This window comes from Lagenorhynchus albirostris, chromosome 16 (assembly GCF_949774975.1).
Source record: "Lagenorhynchus albirostris chromosome 16, mLagAlb1.1, whole genome shotgun sequence".
Classification (NCBI taxonomy): domain Eukaryota; kingdom Metazoa; phylum Chordata; class Mammalia; order Artiodactyla; family Delphinidae; genus Lagenorhynchus; species Lagenorhynchus albirostris.
In genome coordinates, this window is record NC_083110.1 from 19673067 (window position 1) to 19696878 (window position 23812).

Sequence of the window (23812 nt, forward strand, 5' to 3'; positions counted from 1 at the left end):
ACTAGCTGCTGGACAATCATCGATAGGAAGACACTGGAACTCACCAAAAAAGATACCCGACATCCAAAGACAAAGGAGAGGCCACAGTGAGATGGTACGAGGGGCGCAATCACAGTAAATTCAAATCCCATAACTGCTGGCTGGGTAACTCACAGACTGGAGAACACCCACAGAAGTCCACCTCCTGGAGGGAAGGTTCTGAGCCCTACATCAGGCATCCCAACCTGGGGGTCCGGCAAATGGAGGAGGAAGTTCTAGAGAATCAGGCTTTGAAGGCTAGTGGGATTTGACTGCAGGACTTTGACAGGACTGGTGGAAACAGAGACCCCACCCTTGGAGGGCACCTACAAAGTAGTGTGTGCATCGGGATGCAGGGGAACGAGCAGTGACCCGAGGGTAGACTGAACCGGACCTACCTGTAAGTGTTGGAGAGTCTCCTGCAGAGGCGGGGGGTGGCAGGGGCTCAGCATGGGGACAAGGACACTGGCAGCAGAAGTCCTGGGAAGTACTCCATGGAGTGAGCCATCCGAGTCTGCCATTAGCCCCACCAAAGAGCCCAGATAGGCTCCAGTGTTGGGTGCCTCTGGCCAAACAGCCAACAGGGAGGGAACCCAGCCCCACATATCAGCAATCAAGCGGATTAAAGTTTTACTGAGCTCTGCCCACCAGAGCAACAGTCAGCTCTACCCACCACCAGTCCCTCCCATCAGGGAACTTGCACAAGCTTCTTAGATAGCCTCATCCACCAGAGGGCAGACAGCAGAAGAAGAACTACAGTCCTGCAGCCTGTGGAACAAAAACCACATTCACAGAAAGACAGACAAGATGAAAGGCAGAGGTCTCTGTGCCAGATGAAGGAACAAGCTAAAACCCCTGAAAAACAAGTAAATGAAGTGGGGATAGGCAACTTTCCAGAAAAAGAATTCAAAATAATGATAGTGAAGATGATCCAGGACCTCGAGAAAAGAATGGAAGCAAAGATCAAGATGATGCAAGAAATGTTTAACAAAGACCTAGAAGAATTAAAGAACAAACAGAAATGAACAATAAAATAACTGAAATGAAACCTACACTAGAAGGAATCAATAGCAGAATAACTGAGGCAGAAAAATGGATAACTGACCTGGAAGACAGAATGGTGGAAGTCACCGGTGCGGAACAGAATAAAGAAAAAAGAATGAAAAGAAATGAAGACAGCCTAAGAGACCTCTGGGACAACATTAAACACAACAACATTCGCACTATAGGGGGTCCCAGAGGGAGAAGAGAGAGAGAAAGGACCTGAGAAAATATCTGAAAAGATTATAGTCGAAAACTTCCCTAACATGGGAAAGGAAATAGCCACCCAAGTGCAGGAAGCACAGAGAGTCCCATACAGGAGAAACCCAAGTAGAAACACACCGAGACACATAGTAATCAAATTGGAAAAAATCAAAGACAAAGAAAACTTACTGAAAGCAGCCAGGGAAAAAATGACAAATAACACACAAGGGAACTCCCATAGGGTTAACAGCTGATTTCTCAGCAGACATTCTACAAGCCAGAAAGGAGTGGCATGATATACTTAAAGTGATGGAAGGGAAGAACCTACAACCAAGATTACTCTACCCGGCAAGGATCTCATTCAGATTCGATGGAGAAATGAAAAGCTTTACAGACAAGCAAAAGCTAGGAGAATTCAGCACCACCAAATCAGCTCTACAACAAATGCTAAAGGAACTTCTCTAAGTGGTAAACACAAGAGAAGAAAAGGACCTACAAAAACAAACCCAAAACAATTAAAATAATGGTCATATGAACATACATATCGATATTTACCTTAAATGTAAACGGATTAAATGCTCCAACCAAAAGAAACAGGCTTGCTGAACGGATACAAAAACAAGACTCATATATATGCTGTCTACAAGAGACCCACTTCAGACCTAGGGACACATACAGACTGAAAGTGAGGGGACGGAAAAAGATATTCCATGCAAATGAAAATCAGAAGAAAGCTGGAGTAGCAATACTCATATCACATAAAATAGAGTTTAAAATAAAGAATGTTATAAGACACAAGGACGGACACTACATAACGATCAAGGGACCAATCCAAGAAGAAGATATAACAATTATAAATATATGCACCCAACACAGGAGCACCTCAATACATAAGGCAACTGTTAACAGCTATAAAACAGGAAATTGACAGTAACACAATAATAGTGGGGGACGTTAACACCTCACTTACACCAATGGACAGATCATCCAAAATGAAAATAAATAAGGAAACACAAGCTTTAAATGACACAACAAACCAGAGAGATTTAATTGATATTTATGGGATATTCCATCCAAAAACAGCACAATACACTTTCTTTTCAAGTGTGCATGGAACATTTTCCAGGTTAGATCACATCTTGGATCACAAATGAAGACTCAGTAAATTTTAAAAAACTGAAATCATATCAAGCATCTTTGCTTACCACAACGCTATGAGATTAGAAATCAATTACAGGGAAAATAAAGTAAAAAACACAAACACATGGAGGCTAAACAATACACTACTTAATAACCAAGAGATCAATGAAGAAATCAAAGAGGAAATCAACAAATACCTAGAGACAAATGACAATGAAAACATGATGATCCAAAACCTATGGGATGCAGCAAAAGTGGTTCTAAGAGGGAAGTTTATAGCTATACAAGCCTACCTCAAGAAACAAGAAAAATCTCAAATAAACAAGCTAACCTTACACCTAAAGGAACTAGAGAAAGAAGAAGAAACAAAACCTACAGTTAGCAGAAGGAAAGAAATCATAAAAATCAGAGATGAAATAGAAACAAAGAAAACAATAGCAAAGATCAATAAAACTAAAAGCTGGTTCTTTGAGAGATAAACAAAATTGATAAACCATTAGCCAGACTCATCAAGAAAACGAGGGAGAGGACTCAAGTCAATAAAATTAGAAAACGAAAAAGGAGAAGTTACAACAGACACTGCAGAAATACAAGCCATCCTAAGAGACTACTATAAACAACTGTATGCCAATAAAATTGACAACCTGGAAGAAATGGACAAATTCTTAGAAAGGTATAACCTTCCAAGACCGAATAAGGAAGAAATAGAAAATATGGACAGACCAATTACAAGTAATTAAATTGAAACTGTGATTAAAAATCTTCCAACAAACAAAAGCCTGGGAACAGATGGCTTCAATGGCGAATTCTATCAAACATTTAGAGAAGAGCTAACACCCATCCTTCTCAAACTCTTCCAAGAAATTGCAAAGGAAGGAACACTCTCAAACTCATTCTATGAGGCTACCATCACCCTGATACCAAAACAAGACAAAGATAGTACAAAAAAAGAAAATTACAGACCAATATCACTGATGAATATAGATGCAAAAATCCTCAACAAAATACTAGCAAACAGAATCCAACAACACATTAAAAGGATCATATACCATGATCCAGTGGGATTTATCCCAGGGATGCAAGGATTCTTCAATATATGCAAATCAACCAATGTGATACACCACATTAACAAATTGAAAAATAAAAACCATATGATCATCTCAATAGATACAGAAAAAGCTTTTGACAAAATTCAACACCCATTTATGATAAAAACTCTCCAGAAAGTGGGCATAGAGGGAACTTTCCTCAACATAATAAAGGCCCTATACGATAAACCTGCAGCAAACATCATTCTCAATGGTGATGAACTGAAAGCATTTCCTTTAATATCAGGAAAAAGACAAGGATGTCCACTCTCACTACTATTACTGAACATAGTTTTGGAAGTCCCAGCCATGGCAATCAGAGAAGAAAAAGAAGTAAAAGGAATACAAATTGGAAAAGAAGAAGTAAAACTGTCACTGTTTGCAGATGACATGATACTACACATAGAGAATCCTGAAGATGCCACCACTGATTAGCTAATCAATGAATTTGGTAAAGTTTCAGGATACAAAATTAATGCACAGAACTCTCTTGTAATCCTATACACTAATGATGAAAAATCTGAAAGAGAAATTAAGGAAACACTCCCATTTACCACTGCAACAAAAAGAATAAAATACCTGGGAATAAACCTACCTAAGGAGACAAAAGCCCTGTATGCAGAAAACTGTAAGACACCGATGAAAGAAATTAAAGATGATACCAATAGATGAAGAGATAAACCATGCTCTTGGATTGGAAGAATCAATATTGTGAAAATGACTATACTACCCAAAGCAATCTACAGATTCAATGCAATCCCTATCAAATTACCAATGGCATTTTTTTTTACAGAATTAGAACAAAAAATCTTAAAATTTGTATGGAGACACAAAAGACCCTGAATAGCCAAAGCAGTCTTGAGGGAAAAAAAACGGAGTTGGAGGAATCAGACTCCCTGACTTCAGACTATACTACAAAGCTACATTAATCAAGACAATATGGTACTGGCACGAAAACAGAAGCACAGATCAATGCAACAAGATAGAAAGCTCAGAGATAAAGTCAGGCACCTACAGTCAACTAATGTATGACAAAGGAGGCAAGGATATACAGTGGAGAAAAGATGGTATCTTCAATAAGTGGTGCTGGGAAAACTGAACAGCTATATGTCAAAGAATAAAATTAGAACGCTCACTAACACCATATAGAAAAACAAACTCAAAATGGATTAGAGACCTAAAGGTAAGACTGGACACTATAAAGCTCTTAAAGGAAAACATAGGAAAAATACTCTTTGACATAAATCACAGCAAGATCTTTTTTTGATCCACATCCTAGAGTAATGGAAATAAAAACAAAAATAAACAAATGGGACCTAATGAAACTTAGCAGCTTTTGCACAGCAACGGAAACCATAAAGAAGACCAAAAGACAACCCTCAGAATGGGAGAAAATATTTGTAAACGAATCAACGGACAAACGATTAATCTCCAAAATATATATACAGCTCATGCAGCTCAATATTAAAAAAAAACAAATAACCCAATCCAAAAATGGGCAGAAGACCTAAATAGACATTTCTCCAAAGAGGATGTACAGATGGCCAGGAAGCACATGAAAAGCTGCTCAACATCACTAATCATTAGAGAAATGCAAATCAAAACTACAATGAGGTATCACCTCACACCAGTTAGAATGGGTGTCATCAGAAAATCTACAAACAACAAATGCTGGAAAGGGTGTGGAGAAAAGGGAACCCTCTTGCACTCTTGGTGGCAATGTAAATTGATACAGCCACTATGGAGAACAGCATGGAGGTTTCTTAAAAATCTAAAAATAGAATTACCTTATGATCCACCAATCCCACTACTAGGCATATACCCAGAGAAAACCATATTTCAAGAAGACACATGCACCTCAGTGTTCACTGCAGCACTGTTTACAACAGCCAGGTCATGGAAGCAACCTAAATGCCCATCGACAGACAAATGGATAAAGAAGTTGTGGTACATATATACAATGGAATATTACTCAGCCATAAAAAGGAACGAAATTGGGTCATTTGTTGAGATGTGGATGGATCTAGAGAGTGTCATACAGAGTGAAGTAAGTCAGAAAGAGAAAAACAAATATCATATATTAACACATAAATGTGGAACCTAGAAAACGGTACAGATGAACTGGTTTGCAGGGCATACATTGAGACACAGGTGTAGAGAACAAATGTATGGACACCAAGGGGGGAAAGCGGCAGTGGGGTGTGGGTGGTGGTGTGATGAATTGGGCGATTGGGATTGACATGTATACACTTATGTGTATAAAACTGATGACTAATAAGAACCTACTGTATAAAAAAATAATAAAATTAAAAATTTCAATAAAAGATAAAAAATAATAAATTAAAAAAATAAAATAAAAATAAGCAGATCTTAAGAGACATTTTTTCTGAAGAAGAGACTCAGATGGGCAACAGGCACATGAGAAGATGTTCAACCTCATTAATTATTAGGAAAATGCAAATCAAAAGCACAATGAGATATCACCTCATGCCTGTTAGAATGGCTATTATCAAAAAGACAAGAAACAACAAGTGCTGGAGAGGATGTGGATAAAAGGGAACACTTGCATACTGCTGGTGGGAATGTAAATTGGTACAGCTACTATGTGAACAGTACAGAGGTTCCTAAAAAAGTTAAGAAAAGAACTACCATATGACCCAGCTATTGCACTTCTGAGCATTTATCTGAAGAATGCAAAAACAGTAATTAGAAAAAAATATATGCACTCCTATATTCATTGCAGTATCATTTAAAATAGCCAAGGTAAGGAAACAACCTAAGTGTGCACTGATGGATAAAGAAGATGTGGTATATAACATATGCACAATGAAATACTACTCAGCTATAAAAAAGAATGAAATCTTGCCATTTGCAAGGACATTGATGTAGGTATTATATTAAGCAAAAATGGTCAGATGGAGAAAGACAAATACTGTATGATTTCACTTATGTACAAAATCTAAAAAATAAATAAAACAAAACTCATAAATACGGAGGCAAATTGGTGGTTGCCAGAGAGGAAGGGGGTTTGGGGGTGGGCAAAACGGGTCAAGAGGGTCAACTGTATGATGATGGATGCTAACTGGACCTTGGTGGTGATTACTTTATAGTTTATACAGATTTCAAATTATAATGTTGTCCACCTGATATTTATATAATGTTATAGACCAATTTTACATCAAAAAAATTTCCTCAATCACTACAAATGCTTTCATTTGAGGCCCCCTGAAGTCCTCAAATAGTCCACTATTTTTTGGAAGTATGCAAGATATTTTTAATATTTTTAAAAATCCTCTCAATAACCAACAAGATAGGTACTGCCATTTCCATGTCAAGAGGAAGAAATTAAGTCTGCTACGCGTAAACAGACTTTCTGAATCAGATTGCCTGTTTGTATCTCTAATAGTACACTTTAAGATTTCTCTTAGATTACATGGTCTATTCAGCTGAGAATGTGTTAAGTTGCTGAGATGCTAACTATTGGTTTCACTTCCAAGTCCTTTCAGTGGTCATAACATTCACATCCCTGCTGTTGCCTCCTGAGCTGAATCTACTTCCTGTGGTAGCTCTACCACATTTAGATGATGAACTAGCTTGATGTCCCATTTACTTCAAGTTTGGCTTATCTTCCTGTAGATCAGCCTTACAGTATGTGAAAAGTCTCTCCTTATTAAAATAAATCAAGTAGTTTAAGTAGAGAGAAATGAGGCATATTGCCAAAGATCATAAATAAAGCTGGAGTCAAATCCATGTCAGTACTGAAATCAATAAATTGAGGATAAAGGGAGTCATATTTTAGTTTTGTGCAAGGAAAATATTTATAGGTTATATGTAAACATAGTCTAGGAAAATATCTTAATTTTGATTGCTAACATATTCTAGGAAAATATCTTAATTTTGATTGCTAAATACAGAGAGCCCATAGAAGTCTGGAATTTTGTTACCACAAAATATATGATATTCTGCTCTGAAAAAAGAATGCTAAATCTTAATTTATCGAGCCAAACAAAGGGAGATAAAATATAATGGTTAAAAATTCATGACCTGCAGATAGATTATCTAAGTTAGAATCTTAGCTTGACAATTTATTAATTTTATGACTTTGGGTAAGTTATTCAACCTCCTATACCTCAGTAGATACCTGTGGTATCTACTTCATAATATGTGAATAAACTAATATCCTAAAAAGTACTTAGAATATTTTCTGGAACATTAAAAGTTCTCTATAAATTTTAACTAAATATTATTATTAAACAGCTGTATAATTCCAACTCTAACGTTTGATATCTTGAGAAAGTCCCTTTATTTCTCTAGGTTTACTTCCTTGTCACTAAAGCATAGTTTAAAAGAGAAATTCTAGTTTTATAAATACAAATTCATCACAATTCTTTTATTTTTTCACTGTGTATATCTCACTGATGCATCGAAATAAAGGTATCAATCACCAGTTGCACATTTCCTTTTGAATATTACATAACCTCTGTCTTACATCACTATTTTGCTGACACCTAAGCAGTAGTTATTTTTGGTTGTTCCCTGAATTAATTGGTTCTGTTAATACCTTATGACAATTGTTCATGGTTCAGTCTTTGTAGCTGCCCACCGAAGGAACACAAAGTGCAGACTGGGAACACGAAGTGCAGACTGGCTATCATCGCTCTGTTTGCTTAATGAGAAGGGGAAAGGATATAATACTTGCAAATGCAACATGTTCAGAGCTTTGGAATATTCAATTTGTCGACCTTCGAAGAGATTTGCTTATGAAATATCTGTTTTATGTCTTAATCTAAGACAGCTTTCTCTGCAAAATCTACAATCCAACTGCTGCATTTTATCCTGTCAGCTGCCTCTTTGGGATCTTGTCTAATAAAATATACAAGTGTCTTCTTCCCCTCCTATTCATTATCACTAAAAGCATTTCAGTATCTTATTTGGTGATAACAAGTGTCTACTCAATTTGTGAAATGATAGGAAATCTATGTTTTAAGTCACGCTTGTCAACCACCTGAGCGTCCACTAGAGTTAGGAAACTTTAACTTACAAATGCTGCTTTATTACTAAATCAGCTCCATGAATTATTCCATTCAGCATGAAATAGTAACTTCAATAAAAAGAAGAAATTTCTATGAAACTAGTTAATAAATTCAATAAATTCTTCTAAAGGTTACCGGTCATTCTTTTATTAAAAATTAATTAGTTTCTATTATATTCCAGGCGCTGTACTGGGCATGAAAAATTTTTTAAACTAAGATAACATCACTCTGTCCTTAACAAAAGGATCAGGGTCTGAGAGAGTAAAATAATTCTAAAATAAAATAACCTTTTGAAAGATTCTAAGCATGAAGCTGGGAGGGGCAGGATCAAATTTGCCTTAGAGACTGATTTTTCTGGGGGAAGGGGTGTGTGTGTGTGCGTGCACGCATGCACGCGCATGCACAAAAGAGAGAGAGACAGTGAGAATGAAAGAGAGACAGAGAGAGGGAGATATTGAGAGAAAGCAGAGAGACAAAATTTCAGGCAAGAAGCTTTTTGAGATCAAGAAAGCCTGAATTAAGGCAGTGACAATTGAAATGAAAATGGGCAGTACAGATTGTAAAGATACTGGGAAATACATTCAATAAGACTGAAGACAAATTAGATGGGGAGAAATATCAAGGATGACTTTACAGGTTGCTAGCCCAAGAGACTGGGAGGATGATGGTGCCACTGAGGAAAGTGGACATATAGAACAAGAGCTCATAAAGGTATCTAGGCTGGGTATAGAGATGTAGAAGGCAGCAGCAATTCAGGGAAGAGTGGAAGCCAGTGGAGTGGGTGACATCATTCCTAGGAGAGAAGAGGGAAAAAGTAACAAAGACATCAATTGTTGAGAAATGTACAAGAAAAGGATCCTAAAAATAGTATGAGAATAAGATGGAAAGAATTAGAAATTATCTTCAGCAATTCATTTAGGGTCAGGCTTATGATGAATGATTTATATAAACATCCCTTCATTTAAAAAATTAAAGCGCAAAGACAAATAAAAATCTGGAAAAATATTTGAACATATGTGACAGATAAAGTTTAGCATCCTTGATACACAAAAAATAATAAGAAAAAATAAAATAATCCAATAGAAGAAATGAAAAATTAGCATAAACTCATGCAGATGGTCAATAAACACAAGCAAACAAAATTAAAATTAAATAATCCAATAACATGCTGTATACAAGAAGAACATTTAGTTTCAAAGGCACAGAAAGAAAGTAAAAGGATGGAAAGAGATATACAGTTGTCCTTCAATATCCACAGGGGATTGTTTCCAGGAAACCCTCCAAAACCGAAATCTGAGAATACTCGTCTCTTATATAAAATGGCATAGAAAATATTAGCATATAACCTAAGCACATCCTCTCATGTACTTTGTTTTGTTTTGTTTTCAAGACAAACTTTATTTTATTTATTTTTGCCTTCCAGTTTTGAGATATAACTGACATATAGCACTGTACAATTTTAAGGTATATAGCATAATGATTTGACTTACATACATCAATAAATGATGACCACAGTAAGTTCTGTGAACATGCATCATCTCATACAGATACAAAATTAAATAAATAGAAAAAAACTGGTTTCCTTGTGATGCGAACTCTTCAGATTTACTCTCTTAACAACTTCCAGATATAACATAGAGCAGTGTTAACCGAGTTTATCATGTTGTACATTACACCCCTAGTACTTATTTATCTTATAACTGCAAGTTTGTACCTTTTGACTGCCTTCCTCCAAGTCTCCTCCCTATGCCTAACCCACACCTCTAGTGACCACAAATCTGATCTCTTTTTCTATGACTCTGTTTGTATTTGATGTATAATTGACCTGCAATACTATGTTAGCTCCTGTTCAACAACATGGTGATTGGATATTTCTATATATTTCAAAATTATTACCATGATAAGTCTGTTTATGATATTTCATCATATATAGATATTAGCTATTGACTACATTCCCCACACTGTACATTTCATACTCGTAACATTTATTTTGCAACTAGAAGTTTGTATCTCTTAACCTCCCTCACCTATTTATTTCCTACCCCCATACTCCTGTGAGTTCTCTATATCTATAATTCTGTTTGTTTTGTTATGTTTGTTCATTTGTTTTGTTTTCCTGGATTCTACATATAAATGAAATCATACAGTATATGTCTTTTTTCTGTCTGACTTATTTCACTTAGCATAATACCTCCTAGGTACAGCCATGTTGCCCCAAATGGCAAGATTCCATTCTTTTTTATGGCTGAGTAATAGTCCATAATGTAAATATACCACAACTTCTTTATCCATTCATCTGTCAATGGACACTTAGGTTGCTTCCATATTGTGACTACTGCAAATAATGCTGCAATGAACATAAGGGTGCATAAACTTTTTCTAATTGGTAGTTTTGTTTTCGCCAGATATACAACCAAAAGTGAAACTGCTAGATCATATGGTTGTTCAATTTTTAATTTTTTTGAGGAATATATATACTATTTTCCATAGTGGCTGCACCAATTTGCATTCCTGCCAAAGGTGGACGAGAGTTCCCTTTTCTCCACTCCCTCACCAACGCTTGTTATTTGTTGTCTTTTTGATAACAGCCATTCTCATGGGTAGAGTATTGTTGGTTGTAGGTTTTTCTCTTTCATCACTTTAAATATATCATGCCATTCTCTTCTGGTCTGCAGAGTTTCTGCTGAAAAGTCAGCTGATGGCCTTATGAACTACTGTAACTTACTGTTTTTCCCTTGCTGCTTTTGTTCTCTCTTTATCTTTTTTACGATTTTAACTATAATGTGTCTTGGTGTGGTCCTCTTTGGGTTGATCCTGTTTGGGACTCTCTGATTCCTGGACCTGAATGTTTTCTTTCCCAGGTTAGGGAAGTTTTTCACTAGTATGTCTTCAAATATGTTCTCTTCCCCTTTTCTCCCTTCTCCTTCTAGGACCTCTACAATGCAAATGTTAGTGCGCTTGATGTTGTCGCAGAGGTCTCTTAAACTGTCCTCATTTCTTTTCATTCTTTTTTTTCTGCTCAGCTTCAGTAATTCCCACTACTATCTTCTAGCTCAAGGATCTGTTCCTCTGCATCACTTAATCTACTGTTGAGTCCTTCTACTTTATTTTTTATTTCAGTTTTTATATTCTTCACCTCTGTTTTGTTCTTCTTTATATTTTCTAACTCTTCTTAAAAACTTCTTACTTCTCACTCTGTTCATCCAGTCTTCTCTGGACTTCTTTGAGCATCTATATGATCATTATATTGAACTATTTATCAGGTAAATTACTTATCTCCACTTCAGTTAGTTCTTCTTTGGGGATTTTATCTTGTTCCTTTGTTTGGAAGATATTCCTTTGTCACTTCATTTTGCCGAATTTGTTGTTTTTATTTCTATGTATTTGGTAGGTCTGTTATGTTTCCTGACATTAGACAAGTGGCCTTTTGTAGGAGACTCCCAAATGTGTCCCAGCAGGGTATCACCCTCTGGTCACCAGAGCTCTGTGTTCTAGAGGTACCCCCTATATGGGCTGTGTAGGTTCTTTTGTTGTGGTATGCTAACTATTGTGGGCATTCTGGTGGGCATGGCTGGATTCCACAGCGAGCCGTCCTGGGATCCAAAGTGTGGGAGCTGGTGTTGACCTGCTTGTGGAGGGGGCTGAGGACTGCAGGGGACCAGAGACTGGTGTTGGCCTGCTACTGGGTAGAGCCAGGTCCTTTGTTCTCTGGCTGCAGGGCCCTGGGGGTCCCAGTGCTGCTGTCAGCCCACCTGGCTTCAGGGGCCAGGTGTCCTGAAACTTCGGTCTGCCATTTGGTAGATGGGGCCAGATCCTGTGGTGGCTGGCACCAGGGCCCAAATTGTCCCAAAGCCAGTATTGGCCTGCTGGTGGGTGGGCTATTTCCTGACATGGCATGCTGCAGGACTGTGGTGGTCCTGGGGCTGGTGCCCACTGGCTGGTGGGCAGGGCTGGTGCCCACGCACTGGTGGATAAGGCCAGGTCCTAGGGCTAGTGGCAGCCCATGGTGGGTGGAGCTGGTTCCTAGGGCCTCTGACTGCAGGGCCTGGGGTCCTGGAGCGGATGTGCTGGCCTGCTGGTGTGTAAGGCTGCTCTTGGGGTTAGTGCCAGAACCAGTGAGTGAAGCTGGGTCCTGGGGTCTCTGGCTACAGGTCCCTGGGGATCCCAAGGCCAGTGCTGTTGGCTCAGGGGGTCTTAGGGCAGCTGGTCTGTTGGTGAATGGGGCTGTGTCCTGCCTGGTTAGTTGCCTGGCCTGAGGCATCCTAGCACTGGGGCCCACAGCCTGGTGAGCAGGGCCGGGTCCCAGTTCTCTTAAGCTAGAGGGAAAACTTCATAATGGCACTTGCTAGCACCAGTGTAGAATAAGCTCCCAAAAAATGGATGTCGCCAGTGTCTATGTCTCTAGGGTGAGCTCCAGTTGCCTCCTACCGCTCTGAGAAACTCTCCAAGATCAGCAGGTGGGCCTGACCCAGGCTCCTTTCAAATTATTGCTTCTGGGTCCTGGAGTATGTGAGATTTTGTGTGTGCTCTTTAAGAGTGGAGTCTTTATTCCCCACAGCCATCTGGCTCTCTGAAAGTAAGCCTGTCTGGTCTTCAAAGCCAAATGTTCTGGAGGCTTGTTCTCCTGGTATAGGACACCCGAGCTGGGGGGCCGGATATGGGGCTTGCACCCCTCTTTCCTTGCAGAGAACCTCTGAAATTGTAATTATTCTCTCGTTTGTGGGTCACCCACCCAGGGGTGTGGGTCTTAACGCTATCTCATCTCCTCCTACCCGTCTTGTTGTGGTTCCTTCTTTATATCTTTAGTTGTAGAAGATCTTTTCTGCTAGTCTTCCAGTCTTACTCATCAATAGCTGCTCTGTAAATAGCTGTAATTTTGGTATGCCTGTGGGAAGAAGGGAGCTCAGGGTCTTCCCACTCTGCCAGTTTGGCCACCAACCTCCTCCTGTATAGTTTAAATCATCTCTAGATGACTTATAATACCTAATACAATGTAAATGCTATGTAAACAGTTGCTGTCACAGAGAAAATACAAGTTTTGCTTTTGGGAACTTTCTGGAATTTTTTTTTTCCTGAATATCTGCAATTTTCATTTGGTTGAATCTGCTGTTGCAGAACATGCAGATATGGAGGACTGACTGTACCTTGCAAACAACAGACAAAGAAAGCACCAAATACATGAAGCAATATAAATATACATTAATAAAAGCCATAGAATTGAAGGAAGAAACAGAGAATTCAACAACAACAGGAGGGTTCAATACCTCACTTTCCATAATAGATGGAACTAAACAGAAGACCAACAAGGAAACAGAAGACTTGAACAACATGATAAACCAAATGGACCTAACAGCTACTCAAAGAACCCTCCTTCCAAAAAACAGCAGAATGCACATTCTTCTCTAGTATATCTGAAACTTTCTCCAGGATAGACCATGTGTTGGCAAATAAAAAAGTGTCAATTAACTTAAAAGGATTGAAATCATACAAAATATGTTCTCTGTCCATGACAGAAATTAGAAATCAATAACAGAAGGAGCTTTGGGAAATTACAAATATGAGAAAATTAAAAACACACTGTGGGGACTTCCCTGGTGGCGAAGTGGTTAAGAATCCACCTGCCAAGGCAGGGGACGCAGGTTCGAGCCCTGGTCCGGGAAGATCCCACATGCTGTGGAGCAACTAAGCCTGTGCGCCACAAATATTGAGCCTGTGCTTTAGAGCCTGTGAGCCACAACTATTGATTTAAAAAAACCAAAAAAGCAAACAAAAAAACACACTATGAAATAACAATAGGACAAAGAATAAATAACAAAGAAAATTAGAATACTTTGAGATGAATTAAAATAAAAACATAACATATCAAGACTTTTGGAATGCACCTAAAGTAGTTCTTAAAAGGACAATTAGAGCTGTAAATATCTGTTAAAAAAGAAAGAAAATCTCAAATAAATAGCAGAGCCTTCCATCTTAAGAAGCTAGAAAAAGAAAAAACAAACTAAACCCAAATTGAGAAGAAAATAATAAAGATTAGAATGTAAAAAATTACATAGGGGATAGAAAAACCACAGAGAAAATCACAGAATCAAAAGTTGGTCTTTGAAAAGATAAACAAGATTTACAAAGTTAGCTAGACTAACCAAGAAGAATATTTTCAAATTATTAAAATCAGGAATGAAAGCAAAGACACAGAGAAATGAAAAAAGATTTTAAGGGAATAGTATGAACAACACTATGCCAATAAATTACATAAGCTAGATGAAATGGAAAATTCCTGGAAAGACACAAACTATACATAAACTCAAGAATGGACAAACTGAATAGACCTATAACAAATGAAGAGATTGAATTAGTAATCCCAAAAAATTACCCACAAAGAAAAGCTCAGGATCAGATAGATTCATTGCTGAATTCTTCCAAACATTTAAGGAATTAATACCAATTCTTCACAAACTATTCAAAAATAAAAAGAAAGGAGGAAACACTTCCAACTCATTTTATGAAGCCAGCATTATCCTGATACCAAAACCAGACAAAAAAAATCATAAGAGACCTACAGACAAATATCCCTTAAAATATAAGTGCAAAAATTCTCAACAAAGTACTAGCAAATTGTATCCAGCAACATAAAAAAAGGATTATATACCATGACCAAGTGAGATTTATCCCAGGAATGCAAGGTTTGTTTAACATATAAAAAAATCAATGCTGGGGACTTCTCTGGTGGTCCAGTGGTTAAGGACTTCACCTTCCAATGCAGGGGGTGCGGGTTCGATCCCTGGTCAGGGAGCTAGGATCCCACATGCCTCCCGGCCAAAAAACCAAAACGTAAAACAGAAGCAATACTGTAACAAATTCAATAAAGACTTTTAAAATGGTCCACATAAAAAGAAAAACTTTAAAAATAAATCAGTGCAATACATTGTATTTATAGAATATAGGACCCAAACCACATGAGCATTTCAATAGACCCAGAAAGTAATTTAACAAAATCCAACATTCTTTCATGATTAACAACAACAACAAAAAAAAAGTGACATACTAGGAATAAAGAGCCTTCCTCAACCTGAAGAACGGTATCTGCAAAATCTGCTCACAGGTAAGAATATACTTAATAGTGAAAGACTGAAAGTTTCTCCCTAAGATCAGGAACCTGACAAGAATGTCCACTCTTGCCACCTCTATTCAACATTGTGTTAAGATTCTAACCAGGGCAATTAGGCAAGGAAAATAAATAAAAGACATCCAGATTGGAAAAGAACTCAATTATCTTTATTTGCAGATGACAGGATTTTGTATATAGAAAATCCTAAGGAATCCACAAAAAACTATTTGAGCTAAAAAGTTCTGCAAGGCTGCAGTTTGCAAGATCAATATGCGAAAGTCATTTGTATATATGTACTCTTGCAATGAAAAATCTAAAAATGGAATTAAGAAAAAAATTCCCCTTACAATAGCATCAGGAAATAACATTTAGAAACAAATTTAACAAATGCACAATACTTGTACACTGAAACAAAACATCACTGAAAGAAATTAAAGAAGATTTAAATAAATGGAAAGATGTTCTGTGCCATGGATTGGAAAACTTACTACTGTTATGATGGCAATAATCCATGAATTGATCTATAATTTCAAGGCAATCCAGATCAAAATTCCAGCTGTGTTCTTTGCAGAAATTGACAAGTTGATCATAAAGTTCATAAGAAAATGCAAGGGAACCAAAACCCAAACAATCTTGAAAAATAACGAAGTTGGTGTATTAAACTTTCTAGCTTCAAAACTTACTAAAAAGCAATAATAATCAAGATCCTGTGGTACTGGCATAAAAATATACCCCTTTTTTTTTAACAACTAAAGGGTTGGATCAACGACCCTCTGTGAAGTCAAAAATCCCGATATAACTTAGAGTCAACTCTCCATATACGTGGATGCGCCATATCCACAGTTCCACACCCACAGATTCAACCAGCTGCAGATTGTGCGGTGCTGTATAGTACTTACTGTTGGAAAAAAATCCACATAAGTGAACTCTGGCAGTTCAAACCCTGTTGTTCAAAGGTCAACTGTATAATATAGATCAAGAGAACAGAATTAAGAGTACAGAAATAAACCCCCCATCTACAGTCAACTGATTTTTGACAAGGGTGGGCGCCAACATTTCAAAGGGGAAAGAATGTTATTTTCAATAAATCGGGCTGGGACTGGATATCTACATGCAAAATAATGAAATTGGACCTTTACTTCACACCATATACAAAAGCCAACTCAAAAGGGATCAAAGACTTAAACGTTAAGAGCTGAAACTATAAAACACCTATAAGAAAAGTGTAAATCTTGTGACGGGTTAGTTAATAGTTTCTTAGATATTACATCAAAAGCATAAGCAACAATAGATATTGAATTTCATAAAAATTAAAATTTATTTTTCTTCAAAGAACACTATCAAGAAATTGAACGAATGCACAGAATAGAGAAAGTCATTATCAGCTAAGGATCTACTATACAAAATCTATAAAGCACTATTACAATTCAATGATAGAAAAATAACCCATTTAAAATATGGACGAAGGATTTGAATAGACATTTCTCCAAAAAAGACAAAAGGCCAATAAGCTCATGAACATATACTCAACACCTTTGTTCATTAGGAAAGTGCAAATCAAAACAACAGCAAGATGCCATTTCACAACCACTAGTACAGTTACAGTAAAATAGACAGAAATAACAAGTGTTGGCTAAGAGAAATTAGAACTCATGCACATTGCTGATAAGAATATAAAATGGTGCAGCTGCTATGAAAAACTGTTTACAAATTGTTAAACATAGAGGTACCACCTCACCCAGCATTTCCACTCCTATTTATGTACCCAAGAAAACTAAAAATATATGTCCATACAAAAAATTGCACATGAATATTCATAACAGCATTATTCATAGCAGAAGAGTAGAAACAACCCAAATGTCATCACACGATGAATGAATAAACAAAATGTAGCACATCCATAGAATGAAATAGTATTCAGGCCTAAAAAGGAATGAAATATTGATTCATGCTTGAAAACATGATGCTAAATGAAAAAAGCCAGTAACAAAGGCCACATTTTCCATTTATAGAAATGCCTAGAACAGACAACTCCATACAGGCAGAAAGTAGGTTAGCAGATACTAGGGGTTGGAGGAAGGAGGAACAAAAGTGACTGCTAATGGGTATGGAATTTCTTTTTGAGGTGATGAAAATATTCTAGAATTAGATAGTGATGACAGTTGCACAACTCTGTTAACTAAAAAGTATCAAAGTATACATTTTAATAGGGTGAATTTTATGGTTTGTTAATTATATTTCAAGTAAAAATAAATGATAAGCATGCACACGTACACACACATATAACCTGGGCATTATTAGATGCTTAATAAATACTCGTCAAGTGGCTGAAATGACTAAAGGAGCAAACATGCATATCAAAAAAGGAAACAGGAAGAAAAAAATGTCCATGTTTCTTATAGATTGGTGAGTAGTTTCTACTGTCTGTGGTATGGTTTTCTATTACAATTTTTTTTATTTCTTTCATAATCAGAAAAAGAAATCTAGTAAGTAAGGTTTAAAATTATAAAACTGGTTCCTAATCTCTGGCTATGACCCAAATAATGTTAATTTGTATACAAAAAGATCTTCTGCAAGGAACAATTCCTAGAAATGAAAGTCCAAATATTAGACCAACATTCCCTTTGGCATATACAAAAGTGATATATGTCTTTCTTACAAAGTATTAATTTACAGTCTCAGTTCCACCACGATTAACTTATTAGTCTATATTCATTGACTACAAAGTGTTTCTGAACATTAACAGCATATAAGATTACTTGGAGAGAATTACTTAATTAGAGATACACCTGAAGCTAATTTAAATCTGTGTACACGTGTGCCGTACATATCAAACACACAGCTGGGTCTATCTGTATAGGTTCCTGGACTTAGAAGCAGCAAATCTGTAGATTTTGTTATGACATACTTGAAAAAAAAAATGTGATTAGGTGTGCTTGGCATTTTAAATCAAAGGGAAATATAAACATGACAGGCTAATCATTTTGAAAACTGAGAAGCCCATACAAGGTATGACATGTCAAATTATTTCCAAATGTATAATGCTTTGCCATCAGGTCCTGTATCCTTATTGGCATATTCCAAGTATAAATATCTGAATGACTACAAGAATTTGGACAACAAAGATCAATACAAAACAAAGCACTGTAGTTTAATAGGAACTGGTTTGGGAAAAGTGGTAAGGGAAAGAAATAAGTTGAGGAAGCCAAGTAATCAGGAGTTCAACACAATTGAAAATTCAAAAGGGTATAAATTTGTAATAATACAAAAGCAACAGAATCCTTAATTATAGAGCTTTACTACATTCTAAAGGGCACTACCCATTTTCAATAAGGTTGCTCTGAATTGTAAGAGAAAATGGTTCCTAAGTGTTCACTGTTACTTCTAGAGGCCGAAAGGACACCAGGTTTGTCCCCCTTTGAAGGCGTTTCTTGTGAACTTAAGCAGAGTTAATTCCTTCCTCTGTTTGGCGAACACTCAACCTAGTTCATGCACTTATTACTACTGCATTTAATACAATGTATTTATTGTTTCTGCAATAGTTTTCACACCACCATCTCCTCTAGTCAACAAAAGCTCCTCAGGACAGACACAAGAACTTATTTAGCTCTAGATCCATAGCATCTAGCACACAGTAATTGCTAAACAAGTTTTGGCTGAAAGAAGAAATGACTGGAGGATTGTCTCTGTAACTCACCTTTGTCCTGTGTATTTTATGAAGCACCATGTTTAAATTTTTCACACTCTGGAGTATAAACAATTATAGCTGCCATGCTTTGGTCCAGCACAAATGGTGAATCCAGGGATATACAAATTGTTATTACCTTGTCCCACACCCATGGCAGACATTTTTAATCAATCATGGCATTCTTTCTAGAGTTAGAATGGGTCTTCAAAATCTGCATCACAGTGCTCTAGGGAGCCACCACTGATAGCTGAAACTGGCACAAGAGTTCTAACCATTTGCTTTTCCTGATCTTCTGAACACTCAGAGGAATCGTCTTTGGAAACCCATTCCTTTTCAAGATTTATAAATGCAGTCAATGAAACATAATTCTTCACCTGTACATATCAAGAGTTCTCTAAAACACACCATTATACTCCTCACGTGCCCTAGAATTCTTCTCGTGCAATGCCACATGAAATGAGGCTCAAGTGACGCTTCCTGTAGCCTGTAATTAAATGTTTTCAATATTAGACTATTAACATCACCATTTTTAACCATAAGGCACAGGTCCCATTAAAGTTACTACTTTTACCTCTTATGAAGATAAAGGGGAAGAAAAAAAATATAAATGCTTGTGGATGAGGACTCTTGAACTATCCCTCTGCCAGCGAGCCCTGCCAGGAAAGAAGCTGCTGCCTTGGCTGTGCAGAGCAGGCCCTGCTGATTGATTTAGCAAGTAAGAAAGCTTTGCATTCCTTTAGGTGTGGGATTATCCTCTTCCTGCTGCTCGGAAGCATCTGATCCTCAGGCCAGCACAAAGAAAGCTGCATTCTTTAACTGAGGCAGTAACAGACAGAACAAGAAAGGCTCCATGGCGGGGCATACTGAGAAGACAACTAAAATTACTACTCCCTGCAAAGCATGGATTTGTGAGTCCTAGCAGGGGGCCTGCAACAGCTCTGGTAGTGCCACAGTCCCAGACCAGTCCCTCAGGGCCTCCAACAAATGCAGACTCATACCTAAGGGTCAGAAAAATCCATTTATCAACAACTTTTCCATATTCCTTACTGGTGTAAGAACTGAACAGTGATTCTGAGAGAATGCTACTGGTAGAAGTTAGCTCCATCTGGTTTAAAAAAAAAAAAAAATAGAACTTGATAACCTTTAAAAATTTCTACTTCCTGATAAACTCCATGAGACCACCAAGGCAAAATCCTGTACGCAAAAGCATTTTATGATTAATTTCTTAATTCAAATGGATGTTTTAGGTGAATTTTTAAAAACATTTTTTAAAACATTATTTCTTCTTTAAAATTGTGGAAGCATCCATTCTCCTTCTGCAAGAAGGGTGAATGCAGAGTTGTGGTGGAGGAAGCTGGAAGCTGCCGCAGTGGGACCCTGGCCATCAGAATGTCTGAGCAGGATACCAGGCCGGGAGTGCAGTCAAAACACTGTCTGCTATTAATGAAATCATGGCTGATGCACCCAGTTTTTTAAAATTACTTTATCACACTAGATACCAGGAATAATAGTAATAAGAAGAACAGCTCATGTTTACTGGGGCTGTTTTTTGTGCCAGACCTTGTGCTGGGCAATTTACATGCTTCATCCCATTGGAGTCTAAATCCGATTTAGGAAGTAGACATTATTATCTAAACACTATGGAGCAAAACACTAAGGCTTAGAGAGGCTAAGTGACACACATAATGCCACATTGCTAATAATCAGAGGGGCCAGAATCAAACCCAAGAATTGTAAATTCAGGGCATACACTCATCCAGGAATAAAAGGTTGAAAAGTCACAATATTGTCTTCAAGGGTCTCAAAAGCCCCAATGAATTCAAATGTATTTAGTGGACAGGTAGGAAGAAAATGTGCCTATTCTCTCTTTAGTCCCAGAAGAAAGAAGCCTGTGGATATGTCAGGCACCTATTTTTTCCAGGGAGTGGGCCCAAGTCCATTTCTTAATAGTTAAGGAATGCTGTATTAAAGAAGCAGTACAGGATCCTTACTCAACTTTGGGTGTTTCAATTCCTGGGAAGGTTTGAGAGCATATAAGAAAACGAATGGCTCAGCAGCCCGTATAGGCACATCTGAACACTTTTACCCCAGTCTCACCAATCTGTGATATGGCAGCTAGAAACTTGCACAAAGTTCAAGCTAAATCATACGATGATACAAGTCATGGATCAGAGCACAGCTAAGCATTTAGCCTCTGTTACTGAACCACCACGGTGACTGAAATATAAATTTCAAAGGCCTTAAAATCTTGGAAGGATTTCTTGGAATCTTTCATTCAAATCCTTACTGATTTGATGAGAAATTCCTCTTTCCAGGAAACCCTGGTAGACGGAAATAAATGTGACACCTAAGATGAATAGATAAGGCAGAAAATACTTTGAAAATGATTTGAGGATAATACGGGGTTTACCGTTCAAAAAAGATTAAAGTAGCAAAATCCAAACATAAAGTTAATTACACTTTTGATTTGTGGATGGAACTTCCATCTGTTACTTCAAAAGCAGATAGTAAGAGGGAAACACCAGACAAACCCAAATTGAAGGAAATTATGCAAAATATCTGACCAGTAATCCTCAAAATTGTCAAGGTCATCAAAAAGAAGGAAAATCTGAGAAATCATCACAGTCTAAGGACCCAAGAACACATGGTAACTAAATGTAACATGGTCTCTTAAATGGGATCCTGGGATTAAAAAAAAAAAAAGGGCACTAGACAAAAACTAAGCAAATACAAATTAAGTCTGGAGTTTGGTTAATAGTAACGTACTAATGTCAGTTTCTGAGCTTTGACAAATGCAACATAGCTATATATGACGTTAACAAGGCGAGAAATGGATAAAGGTATGTGGGAATCTATAATATTCTTACAATTTTTCTATAAATCCAAAATTTTCTAAAATAAAGCTTATTTATAAAAACAAATCTCATACAAAGACACACGCACACAGCAGACAGTGCCCTTCCAAATGGCCACATGTTAAAAGCATATTCATTAGCACTTAAATAGTGCCTGACATATAGTGAACATTCAACAAATAAATTTTTGAATGAATGATAAATGAATAAAGCAGATCTCTTTCTCTAGTTTAAAAAAAAAAATCCTTTGATTTTTCCTCATTTTCTTAAATCTGCACTCAGCTTCATTTTCAAGAGCCCTCTACTAACTAGCCAGACTCCCACTTTCTACAGATCATCAGCATACTACTTCTGTTTGAGTCAGAAAAAGTCTTCTCACTTGCCCAGAATTGCTCAGCCTTCATTCCTCACTTGGCTTTGTAGTCCTCTTGCCCCAAAGCTGAAATGTTCTCCCAACTGATTCTACCTGTTCCAGGCTGAATTCAAGCTCACCTGGCTTTAAGAATTATTTCTAAACACACATTCTTCTCCTGAAATCTTCCTTCTCTACACTCCTAGTGTCTACCTTGTCAGTTCAACATGTATATATGACATTTGTATATAAAACTGCTTTAGAATGATCAGTCTAAGGTTGTACGCATTTAGTTTCCCTTTTGATGCAAAAGTCATTTAGGAGAGATTTTTAGAGACAGGGAGGGGCGGAAAGGAGAGATTAAAAAAGGACACAAGGAAAATAGGAAGAATGATCAATATGTTCCTTATTTTGATTATGGTGATGCTTTCATGAATGTAGACATGTATCAGTCTTACCAAACTGTATACCTTATATATGTGCAGTTTATTGTTAAGTCAGTTATAGTGTGATAAAGCTGTTTAAAATGTCTATGTGATTAAATGTTTTGGTTTCTAAATTTTTTTATGGTTTTATACAACTATTGTAAGATAATATCATTTGCATTATTTTCTGAGTTTTAGGCCAAAAATAAACCTCAACAAATTCTAATTTTTGAAAATATTACATGACACTTGAAAAAAGGCCTGTGTGTTCTCTAATATTACATAATTTGAGACATATATTTTATCTCATTGATGTGTTAAGGACTGAGAAAGTTAAAGTCTCTTACTTCTATGATATCCTGGTAACCTTAAAATTGATGGAACTTTTTAAAAAATTAGCAAATCAGATCATTGCTATCGGTTTATAGCATAATTATGCCAATTACGTGCCACGGAGTCGCATCTTCATGTGGCTCTTCATCCTTCACAGCATCCTCAAGAAACTTACCCTAATCTTTCAACCACGTTCCAATTACTACTCCTACCCCTCATGCTCTTTTATCTGGAAACAATAACACGACCTGTGTGACTGAACTGTACCAAATCACTTATGAGTTGTCAAGACCTGGCTACATTCTGACTATAGTTTCCTCACTGACCAGCACCTGTGGCATCAATTTTGATCTGGATAATTGGTATGTAAGAGGTTCCAACTTCAGAACGAAGGTGGCAGCTACAGTCTTTGTACTGGGGCTCAGTCTCTTTGATGAGTTTCTTGTCTATGTCCATTCCGTTACCCCTGCCTGCCCTACTTATGACTTGTGTGGTCTTTGCTAAATTTTTCCTTTTTTTTTTTTTTCTCC

The 23812-nt window shown here is 37.1% G+C and overlaps 1 protein-coding gene across 1 annotated transcript in view; it reads right to left on the bottom strand.

The window, feature by feature from the left end:
• The window catches only part of CTNNA3 (catenin alpha 3), a 1656790-nt gene that overhangs the window by 797122 nt on the left and 835856 nt on the right, over window positions 1-23812 (bottom strand). The window lies entirely within an intron of this gene.